This window comes from Cavia porcellus, unplaced genomic scaffold, assembly GCF_034190915.1.
Source record: "Cavia porcellus strain 051 isolate PalLab524CR breed Dunkin Hartley unplaced genomic scaffold, mCavPor4.1 scaffold_44, whole genome shotgun sequence".
NCBI lineage: Eukaryota > Metazoa > Chordata > Mammalia > Rodentia > Caviidae > Cavia > Cavia porcellus.
The window spans coordinates 1527001-1539725 of NW_026947527.1; positions in this window are offsets into that span (position 1 = coordinate 1527001).

Sequence of the window (12725 nt, forward strand, 5' to 3'; positions counted from 1 at the left end):
TCAGCATGGGGAGGTCAGGGAACATGCAGTGGCAATGTAGGATAGGTTTCTGAAAAACATCGCGGGGTGGTGCGAATTGTATGGTTGTGTGTTACATTACATTCAATAGTAGGAGTGAGAATAACATCCCGGGTTGGTGCGCATTGTATGGGTGTGTGTTACATTACATTCATTAGTAGGAGTGAGAAAAACATCACGGGGTGGTGTGAATCGGAGGGTCTGAATTAGGAGAGGCAGTGAGTGGCAATATAGGATGGAGAAAAGCACCGCGGTGTGGTCAGCATGGGGAGGTCAGGGAACATGCAGTGGCAATGTAGGATACGTTTCTGAAAAACATCGCGGGGTGGTGCGCATTGTATGGGTGTGTGTTACATTACATTCACTAGTAGGAGTGAGAAAAACATCACGAGGTGGTGTGAATTGGAGGGTCTCAATTAGGATCGGCAGTGAGTGGCAATGTAGGATAGAGAAAAGCACCGTGGGGTGGTCAGCATGGGGAGGTCAGGGAACATGCAGTGGCCATGTAGGATAGGTTTCTGAAAAACATCGGGGGGTGGTGCGCATTGTATGGGTGTGTGTTACATTACATTCACTAGTAGGAGTGAGAAAAACATCACGGGGTAGAGTGAATTGGAGGGTCTGAATTAGGATAGGCAGTGAGTGGCAATGTAGGATGGAGAAAAGCACCACGGGGTGGTCAGCATGGGGAGGTCAGGGAACATGCAGTGGCAATGTAGGATAGGTTTCTGAAAAACATTGCGGGGTGGTGCACATTGTATGGGTGTTTGTTACATAACATTCATTAGTAGGAGTGAGAAAAACATCACGGGGTGGTGTGAATCGGAGGGTCTGAATTAGGATAGGCAGTGAGTGGCAATGTAGGATGGAGAAAAGCACCGCATAGTGGTCATCATGGGGAGGTCAGGGAACATGCAGTGGCAATGTATGATAGGTTACTGAAAAACATCGCGGGGTGGTGCGCATTGTATGGGTGTGTGTTACATTACATTCACTAGTAGGAGTGAGAAAAACATCACGGGGTGGTGCGCATTGTATGGGTGTGTGTTACATTACATTCACTAGTAGGAGTGAGAAAAACATCACGTGGTGGTGTGAACCGGAGGGTCTGAATTAGGATAGGGAGTGAGTGGCAATGTAGGATGGAGAAAAGCACCGCGGGGTGCTCAGCCTGTGGAGGTCAGGGAACATGCAGTGGCAATGTAGGATAAGTTTCTGAAAAACATCGCGGGGTGGTTCGCATTGTATGGGTGTGTGTTACATTATATTCACTAGTAGGAGTTAGAAAAACATCACGGGGTGGAGCACATTTTATGGGTGTGTGTTATATGACATTCACTAGTAGGAGTTAGAAAAACATCACGGGGTGGTGCGCATTGTATGGGTGTGTGTTACATTACATTCACTAGTAGGAGTGAGAAAAACATCACAGGGTGGGGCGCATTGTATGGGTGTGTGTTACATTACATTCACTAGTAGGAGCAAGAAAAACATCACGGGGTGGTGTGAATCGGAGGGTCTGAATTAGGATAGGCAGTGAGTGGCAATGTAGGATGGATAAAAGCACCGCGGGGTGGACAGCATTGGGGAAGTCAGGGAACTTGCAGTGGCAATGTAGGATAGTTTTCTGAAAAACGTCACGGGGTGGTGCGCATTGTGTGGGTTTGTGTTACATTACATTCACTAGTAGGAGTGAGAAAAACATCACGGATTGGTTTGAATCGGAGTTTCTGAATTAGGATAGGCAGTGAGTGGCAATGTAGGATGGAGAAAAGCACCGCGGGGTGGTCAATATGGGGAGGTCAGGTTACATGCAGTGGCAATGTAGGATAAGTTTCTGAAAAACATCGCGGGGTGGTGCGCATTGTATGGGTGTGTGTTACATTACATTAACTAGTAGGAGTGAGAAAATCATCACGGGGTGGTGGGAATTGTATGGGTGTGTGTTACATTACATACACTAGTAGGAGTGAGAAAAACATCACGGGGTTGTGCGCATTGTATGGGTGTGTGTTACATTACATTCACTAGTAGGAGTGAGAAAAACATCACGGGGTGGTGTGAATCGGAGGGTCTGAATTAGGATAGGCAGTGAGTAGCAATGTAGGATGCATAAAAGCACCGCGGGGTGGTCAGCATTGGGGAAGTCAGGGAACATGCAGTGGCAATGTAGGATAGTTTTCTGAAAAACGTCACGGGGTGGTGAGCATTGTGTGGGTTTGTGTTACATTACATTCACTAGTAGGAGTGAGAAAAACATCACGGGGTGGTTTGAATCGGAGTTTCTGAATTAGGATAGGCAGTGAGTGGCAATGTAGGATGGAGAAAAGCACCGCGGGGTGGTCAGCATTGGGGAAGTCAGGGAACATGTATTGGCAATGTAGGATAGGTTTCTGAAAAACATCGCGGGGTGGTGCGCATTGTGTGGGTGTGTGTTCATTACATTCACTAGTAGGAGTGAAAAAAACATCACGGGGTGGTGCGCATTGTATGGGTGTGTGTTACATTACATTCACTAGTAGGATTGAGAAAAACATCACGGGGTGGTGAGAATCGGAGGGTCTGAATTAGGTTAAGCAGTGAGTGGCAATGTAGGATGGAGAAAAGCACCGCGGGGTGGTCAGCATGGGGAGGTCAGAGAACAGGCAGTGGCAATGTAGGATCGGTTTCTGAAAAATATTGCGGGGTGGTGCGCATTGTATGGGTGTGTGTTACATTACATTCACTAGTAGGAGTGAGAAAAACATCACGGGGTGGTGTGAATCAGAGGGTCTGAATTAGGATAGGCAGTGAGTGGCAATGTAGGATGGAGAAAAGCACCGCGGGGGGGTCAGTATGGGGAGGTCAGGGAACATGCAGTGGCAATGTAGGATAGTTTTCTGAAAAACATCACGGGGTGGTGCGCATTGTATGGGTGTGTGTTACAATACATTCACTAGTAGGAGTGAAAAAAACATCACGGGGTGGTGTGAATCGGAGGGTCTGAATTAGGATAGGCAGTGAGTGGCAATGTAGGATGGAGAAATGCCCCGCGGGGTGGTCAGCATGGGGAGGTCAGGGAACATGCAGTGGCAATGTAGGATAGGTTTCTGAAAAATATCGCGGGGTGGTGCGCATTGTATGGGTGTGTGTTACATTACATTCACTAGTAGGAGTGAGAAAAACATCACGGGGTGGTGTGAGTCGGAGGGTCTAAATTAGGATAGGCAGTGAGTGGCAATGTAGGATGGATAAAAGCACCGCGGGGTGGTCAGCATTGGGGAAGTCAGGGAACATGCAGTGGCAATGTAGGATAGTTTTCTGAAAAAAGTCACGAGGTGGTGCGCATTGTGTGGGTTTGTGTTACATTACATTCACTAGTAGGAGTGAGAAAAACATCACGGGGTGGTTTGAATCGGAGTTTCTGAATTAGGATAGGCAGTGAGTGGCAATGTAGGATGGAGAAAAGCACCGCGGGGTGGTCAGTATGGGGAGGTCAGGTTACATGCAGTGGCAATGTAGGATAAGTTTCTGAAAAACATCGCGGGGTGGTGCGCATTGTATGGGTGTGTGTTACATTACATTAACTAGTAGGAGTGAGAAAAACATCACGGGGTGGTGGGGATTGTATGGTTGTGTGTTACATTACATTCACCAGTAGGAGTGAGAAAAACATCACGGGGTGGGGCGCATTGTATGGGTGTGTGTTACATTACATTCACTAGTAGGAGTGAGAAAAACATCACGGGGTGGTGTGAATCGGAGGGTCTGAATTAGGATAGGCAGTGAGTGGCAATGTAGGATGGAGAAAAGCACCGCGGGGTGGTCAGCATGTGGAGGTCAGGGAACAAGCAGTGGCAATGTAGGATAGGTTTCTGAAAAACATCGCGGGGTGGTGCGCATTGTATGGGTGTGTGTTACATTACATTAACTAGTAGGAGTGAGAAAAACATCACGGAGTGGTGGAGATTGTATGGTTGTGTGTTACATTACATTCACCAGTAGGAGTGAGAAAAACATCACGGGGTGGGGCGCATTGTATGGGTGTGTGTTACATTACATTCACCAGTAGGAGTGAGAAAAACATCACGGGGTGGGGCGCATTGTATGGGTGTGTGTTACATTACATTCACTAGTAGGAGTGAGAAAAACATCACGGGGTGGTGTGAATCGGAGGGTCTGAATTAGGAGAGGCAGTGAGTGGCAATGTAGGATGGAGAAAAGCACCGCGGGGTGGTCAGCATGTGGAGGTCAGGGAACAAGCAGTGGCAATGTAGGATAGGTTTCTGAAAAACATCGCGGGGTGGTGCGCATTGTATGGGTGTGTGTTACATTACATTAACTAGTAGGAGTGAGAAAAACATCACGTGGTGGTGGGGATTGTATGGTTGTGTGTTACATTACATTCACCAGTAGGAGTGAGAAAAACATCACGGGGTGGGGCGCATTGTATGGGTGTGTGTTACATTACATTCACCAGTAGGAGTGAGAAAAACATCACGGGGTGGGGCGCATTGTATGGGTGTGTGTTACATTCACTAGTAGGAGTGAGAAAAACATCACGTGGTGGTGTGAATCGGAGGGTCTGAATTAAGATAGGGAATGAGTGGCAATGTAGGATGGAGAAAAGCACCGCGGGGTGGTCAGCATGTGGAGGTCAGGGAACATGCAGTGGCAATGTAGGATAGGTTTCTGAAAAACATCGCGGGGTGGTTCGCATTGTATGGGTGTGTGTTACATTATATTCACTAGTAGGAGTGAGAAAAACATCACGGGGTGGAGAGCATTTTATGGGTGTGTGTTACATGACATTCACTAGTAGGAGTTAGAAAAACATCACGGGGTGTTGTGAATCAGAGGGTCTGAATTAGGAATGGCAGTGAGTGACAATGTAGGATGGAGAAAAGCACCGCGGGGTCGTCAGAAAGGGGAGGTCAGGGAACAGGCAGTGGCTATGTAGGATAGGTTTCTGAAAATCATTGTGGGGTGGTGCGCATTGTATGGGTGTGTGTTACATTACATTCACTAGTAGGAGTGAGAAAAACATCACAGGGTGGTGCGCATTGTATGGGTGTGTGTTACATTACATTCACTAGTAGGAGTAAGAAAAACATCACGGGGTGGTGCGTATTGTATGGGTGTGTGTTACATTACATTCACGAGTAGGAGTGAGAAAAACATCACGGGGTGGTGAGAATCGGAGGGTCTGAATTAGGTTAAGCAGTGAGTGGCAATGTAGGATGGAGAAAAGCACCGCGGGGTGGTCAGCATGTGGAGGTCAGAGAACATGCAGTGGCAATGTAGGATCGGTTTCTGAAAAATATTGCGGGGTGGTGCGCATTGTATGGGTGTGTGTTACATTACATTCACTAGTAGGAGTGAGAAAAACATCACGGGGTGGTGTGAATCAAAGGGTCTGAATTAGGATAGGCAGTGAGTGGCAATGTAGGATGTAGAAAAGCACCGCGGGGTGGTCAGTATGGGGAGGTCAGGGAACATGCAGTGGCAATGTAGGATAGTTTTCTGAAAAACATCACGGGGTGGTGCGCATTGTATGGGTGTGTGTTACAATACATTCACTAGTAGGAGTGAAAAAAACATCACGGGGTGGTGTGAATCGGAGGGTCTGAATTAGGATAGGCAGTGAGTGGCAATGTAGGATGGAGAAATGCCCCGCGGTGTGGTCAGCATGGGGAGGTCAGGGAACATGCAGTGGCAATGTAGGATAGGTTTCTGAAAAACATCGCGGGGTGGTGCGCATTGTATGGGTGTGTGTTACATTACATTCACTAGTAGGAGTGAGAAAAACATCACGGGGTGGTGTGAATCGGAGGGTCTGAATTAGGATAGGCAGTGAGTGGCAATGTAGGAGGGATAAAAGCACCGCGGGGTGGTCAGCATTGGGGAAGTCAGGGAACATGCAGTGGCAATGTAGGATAGTTTTCTGAAAAACGTCACGGGGTGGTGCGCATTGTGTGGGTTTGTGTTACATTACATTCACTAGTAGGAGTGAGAAAAACATCACGGGGTGGTTTGAATCAGAGTTTCTGAATTAGGATAGGCAGTGAGTGGCAATGTAGGATGGAGAAAAGCACCGCGGGGTGGTCAGTATGGGGAGGTCAGGTTACATGCAGTGGCAATGTAGGATAAGTTTCTGAAAAACATCGCGGGGTGGTGCGCATTGTATGGGTGTGTGTTACATTACATTAACTAGTAGGAGTGACAAAAACATCACGGGGTGGTGGGGATTGTATGGTTGTGTGTTACATTACATTCACCAGTAGGAGTGAGAAAATCATCACGGGGTGGGGCGCATTGTATGGGTGTGTGTTACATTACATTCACTAGTAGGAGTGAGAAAAACATCACGGGGTGGTGTGCATTGTATGGGTGTGTGTTACATTACATTCACTAGTAGGATTGAGAAAAACATAACGGGGTGGTGTGAATCGGAAGGTCTGAATTAGGATAGGCAGTGAGTGGCAATGTAGGATGGAGAGAAGCACCGCGGGGTGGTCAGCATGGGGAGGTCAGGGAACATGCAGTGGCAATGTAGGATAGGTTTCTGAAAAACATCGCGGGGTGGTGCGCATTGTATGGGTGTGTGTTACATTACATTCACTAGTAGGAGTGATAAAAACATCACGGGATGGTGCGCATTGTATGGGTGTGTGTTACATTACATTCACTAGTAGGAGTGAGAAAAACATCACTGGGTGGTGTGCATTGTATGGGTGTGTGTTACATTACATTCACTAGTATGAGTGAGAAAAACATCCCGGGGGGTGTGAATCAGAGGGTCTGAATTAGGTTAGGCAGGGAGTGGCAATGTAGGATGGAGAAAAGCACCGCGGGGTCGTCAGCATAGGGAGGTCAGGGAACATGCAGTGGCAATGTAGGATAGGTTTCTGAAAAACATCGCGGGGTGGTGCGCATTGTATGGGTGTGTGTTACATTACATTCACTAGTAGGAGTGATAAAAACATCACGGGATGGTGCGCATTGTATGGGTGTGTGTTACATTACATTCACTAGTAGGAGTGAGAAAAACATCACGGGGTGGTGTGCATTGTATGGGTGTGTGTTACATTACATTCAGTAGTATGAGTGAGAAAAACATCCTGGGGGGTGTGAATCAGAGGGACTGAATTAGGATAGGCAGTGAGTGGCAATGTAGGATGGAGAAAAGCACCGCGGGGTGGTCAGCATAGGGAGGTCAGGGAACATGCAGTGGCAATGTAGGATAGGTTTCTGAAAAACATCGCGGGGTGGTACGCATTGTGTGGGTGTGTGTTCATTACATTCACTAGTAGGAGTGAGAAAAACATCACGGGGTGGTGCGCATTGTATGGGTGTGTGTTACATTACATTCACTAGTAGGAGTGAGAAAAACATCACGTGGTGGTGTGAATCGGAGGGTCTGAATTAGGATAGGCATTGAGTGGCAATGTAGGAGGGAGAAAAGCACCGCGGGGTGGTCAGCATGGGGAGGTCAGGGAACATGCAGTGGCGATGTAGGATAGGATTCTGAAAAACATCATGGGGTGGTGCGCATTGTATGGTTGTGTGTTACATTACATTCCCTAGTAGGAGTGAGAAAAACATCACGGTGTGGTGTGAATTGGAGGGTCTGAATTAGGATAGGCAGTGAGTGGCAATGTAGGATGGAGAAAAGCTCCACATGGTGGTCAGCATGGGGAGGTCAGGGAACATGCAGTGGCAATGTAGGATAGGTTTCTGAAAAACATCGCGGGGTGGTGCGCATTGTATGGTGTGTGTTACCTTACATTCACTAGTAGGAGTGAGAAAAACATCACGGGGTAGTGCGCATTGTATGGGTGTGTGTTACATTACATTCACTAGTAGGAGTGAGAAAAACATCGCGGGGTGGTGTGAATCGGAGGGTCTGAATTAGGAGAGGCAGTGAGTGGCAACATTGGATGGAGAAAAGCACCGCGGGGTGGTCAGCATGGGGAGGTCAGGGAACATGCAGTGGCAATGTAGGATAGGTTTCTGAAAAACAACGCGGGGTGGTGCGCATTGTATGGGTGTGTGTTACATTACATTCACTAGTATTAGTGAGCAAAACATCACGGGGTGGTGCGCATTGTATGGGTGTGTTTTACGTTACATTCACTAGTAGGAGTGAGAAAAACATCACGCGGTGGTGTGAATCGGAGGGTCTGTATTAGGATAGGCAGGGAGGGGCAATGTAGGATGGAGATAAGCACCGCAGGGTGGTCAGCATCGGGAGGTCAGGGAACATGCATTGGCAATGTAGGATAGGTTTCTGAAAAACATCGAGGGGTGGTGCGCATTGTAAGGGTGTGTGATACATTACATACACTAGTAGGAGTGAGAAAAACATCACGGGGTGGTGCGCATTGTATGGGTGTGTGTTACATTACATTCACTAGTAGGAGTGAGAAAAACATCACGTGGTGGTGTGAATCGGTGGGTCTGAATTAGGATAGGGAATGAGTGGCAATGTAGGATGGAGAAAAGCACCGCGGGGTGGTCAGTATGGGGAGGTCAGGTTACATGCAGTGGCACTGTAGGATAAGTTTCTGAAAAACATCGCGGGGTGGTGCGCATTGTATGGGTGTGTGTTACATTACATTAACTAGTAGGAGTGAGAAAAACATCACGGGGTGGTGAGGATTGTATGGTTGTGTGTTACATTACATTCACCAGTAGGAGTGAGAAAAACATCCCGGGGTGGGGCGCATTGTATGGGTGTTTGTTACATTACATTCACTAGTAGGAGTGAGAAAAACATCACGGGGTGGTGTGAATCAGAGTGTCTGAATTAGGATAGGCAGTGAGTGGCAATGTAGGATGGAGAAAAGCACCGCGGGGTGGTCAGTATGGGGAGGTCAGGTTACATGCAGTGGCAATGTAGGATAGGTTTCGGAAAAACATCGCGGGGTGGTGCACATTGTATGCGTGTGTGTTACATTACATTCACTAGTAGGATTGAGAAAAACATCACGGGGTGGTGTGAATCGGAAGGTCTGAATTAGGATAGGCAGTGAGTGGCAATGTAGGATGGAGAAAAGCACCGCGGGGTGGTCAGCATGGGGAGGTCAGGGAACATGCAGTGGCAATGTAGGATAGGTTTCTGAAAAACATCGCGGGGTGGTGCGCATTGTATGGGTGTGTGTTACATTACATTCACTAGTAGGATTGAGAAAAACATCACGGGGTGGTGTGAATCGGAAGGTCTGAATTAGGATAGGCAGTGAGTGGCAATGTAGGATGTAGAAAAGCACCGCGGGGTGGTCAGCATGGGGAGGTCAGGGAACATGCAGTGGCAATGTAGGATAGGTTTCTGAAAAACATCGCGGGGTGGTGCGCATTGTATGGGTGTGTGTTACATTACATTCAGTAGTAGGATTGAGAAAAACATCACGGGGTGGTGTGAATCGGAAGGTCTGAATTAGGATAGGCAGTGAGTGGCAATGTAGGATGGAGAAAAGCACTGCGGGGTGGTCAGCATGGGGAGGTCAGGGAACATGCAGTGGCAATGTAGGATAGGTTTCTGAAAAACATCGCGGGGTGGTGCACATTGTATGGGTGTGTGTTACCTTACATTCACTAGTAGGAGTGAGAAAAACATCACGGGGTAGTGCGCATTGTATGGGTGTGTGTTACATTACATTCACTAGTAGGAGTGAGAAAAACATCGCGGGGTGGTGCGCATTGTATGGGTGTGTGTTACATTACATTCACTATTAAGAGTGAGAAAAACATCACGGGGTGGTGTGAATCGGAGGGTCTGAATTAGGATAGGCAGTGAGTGGCAATGTAGGATGGAGAAAAGCACCGCGGGGTGGTCAGCATTGGGAGGTCAGGGAACATGCAGTGGCAATGTAGGATAGGTTTCTGAAAAACATCGCGGGGTGGTGCGAATTGTATGGTTGTGTGTTACATTACATTCAATAGTAGGAGTGAGAATAACATCCCGGGTTGGTGCGCATTGTATGGGTGTGTGTTACATTACATTCATTAGTAGGAGTGAGAAAAACATCACGGGGTGGTGTGAATCGGAGGGTCTGAATTAGGAGAGGCAGTGAGTGGCAATATAGGATGGAGAAAAGCACCGCGGTGTGGTCAGCATGGGGAGGTCAGGGAACATGCAGTGGCAATGTAGGATACGTTTCTGAAAAACATCGCGGGGTGGTGCGCATTGTATGGGTGTGTGTTACATTACATTCACTAGTAGGAGTGAGAAAAACATCACGAGGTGGTGTGAATTGGAGGGTCTCAATTAGGATCGGCAGTGAGTGGCAATGTAGGATAGAGAAAAGCACCGTGGAGTGGTCAGCATGGGGAGGTCAGGGAACATGCAGTGGCCATGTAGGATAGGTTTCTGAAAAACATCGGGGGGTGGTGCGCATTGTATGGGTGTGTGTTACATTACATTCACTAGTAGGAGTGAGAAAAACATCACGGGGTGGAGTGAATTGGAGGGTCTGAATTAGGATAGGCAGTGAGTGGCAATGTAGGATGGAGAAAAGCACCACGGGGTGGTCAGCATGGGGAGGTCAGGGAACATGCAGTGGCAATGTAGGATAGGTTTCTGAAAAACATTGCGGGGTGGTGCACATTGTATGGGTGTTTGTTACATAACATTCATTAGTAGGAGTGAGAAAAACATCACGGGGTGGTGTGAATCGGAGGGTCTGAATTAGGATAGGCAGTGAGTGGCAATGTAGGATGGAGAAAAGCACCGCATAGTGGTTATCATGGGGAGGTCAGGGAACATGCAGTGGCAATGTATGATAGGTTACTGAAAAACATCGCGGGGTGGTGCGCATTGTATGGGTGTGTGTTACATTACATTCACTAGTAGGAGTGAGAAAAACATCACGGGGTGGTGCGCATTGTATGGGTGTGTGTTACATTACATTCACTAGTAGGAGTGAGAAAAACATCACGTGGTGGTGTGAACCGGAGGGTCTGAATTAGGATAGGGAGTGAGTGGCAATGTAGGATGGAGAAAAGCACCGCGGGGTGGTCAGCCTGTGGAGGTCAGGGAACATGCAGTGGCAATGTAGGATAGGTTTCTGAAAAACATCGCGGGGTGGTTCGCATTGTATGGGTGTGTGTTACATTATATTCACTAGTAGGAGTGAGAAAAACATCACGGGGTGGAGCGCATTTTATGGGTGTGTGTTATATGACATTCACTAGTAGGAGTTAGAAACACATCACGGGGTGGTGCGCATTGTATGGGTGTGTGTTACATTACATTCACTAGTAGGAGTGAGAAAAACATCACAGGGTGGGGCGCATTGTATGGGTGTGTGTTACATTACATTCACTAGTAGGAGCAAGAAAAACATCACGGGGTGGTGCGTATTGTATGGGTGTGTGTTACATTACATTCACTAGTAGGAGTGAGAAAAACATCACGGGGTGGTGTGAATCAGAGGGTCTGATTTAGGATAGGCAGTGAGTGGCAATGTAGGATGGAGAAAAGCACCGCGGGGTGGTCACTATGGGGAGGTCAGGGAACATGCAGTGGCAATGTAGGATAGTTTTCTGAAAAACATCACGGGGTGGTGCGCATTGTATGGGTGTGTGTTACAATACATTCACTAGTAGGAGTGAAAAAAACATCACGGGGTGGTGTGAATCGGAGGGTCTGAATTAGAATAGGCAGTGTTTGGCAATGTAGGATGGAGAAATGCCCCGCGGGGTGGTCAGCATGGGGAGGTCAGGGAACATGCAGTGGCAATGTAGGATAGGTTTCTGAAAAACATCGCGGGGTGGTGCGCATTGTATGGGTGTGTGTTACATTACATTCACTAGTAGGAGTGAGAAAAACATCACGGGGTGGTGTGAATCGGAGGGTCTGAATTAAGATAGGCAGTGAGTGGCAATGTAGGATGGATAAAAGCACCGCGGGGTGGTCAGCATTGGGGAAGTCAGGGAACATGCAGTGGCAATGTAGGATAGTTTTCTGAAAAACGTCACGGGGTGGTGCGCATTGTGTGGGTTTGTGTTACATTACATTCACTAGTAGGAGTGAGAAAAACATCACGGGGTGGTTTGAATCGGAGTTTCTGAATTAGGATAGGCAGTGAGTGGCAATGTAGGATGGAGAAAAGCACCACGTGGTGGTCAGCATGGGGAGGTCAGGGAACATGCAGTGGCAATGTAGGATAGGTTTCTGAAAAACATCGCGGGGTGGTGCGCATTGTATGGGTGTGTGTTACATTACATTCACTAGTAGGAGTGAGAATAACATCCCGGGGTGGTGCGCATTGTATGGGTGTGTGTTACATTACATTCATTAGTAGGAGTGAGAAAAACATCACGGGGTGGTGCGCATTGTATGGGTGTGTGTTACGTTACATTCACTAGTAGGAGTGAGAAAAACATCACGCGGTGGTGTGAATCAGAGGGACTGAATTAGGATAGGCAGTGAGTGGCAATGTAGGATGGAGAAAAGCACCGCGGGGTGGTCAGCATGGGGAGGTCACGGAACATGCAGTGGCAATGTAGGATAGGTTTCTGAAAAACATCGCAGTGTGGTGCGCATTGTATGCGTGTGTGTTACATTACATTCACTAGTAGGAGTGAGAAAAACATCACGGGGTGGTGTGCATTGTATGGGTGTGTGTTACATTACATTCACTAGTATGAGTGAGAAAAACATCCCGGGGGGTCTGAATCAGAGGGTCTGAATTAGGATAGGCAGTGAGTGGCAATGTAGGATG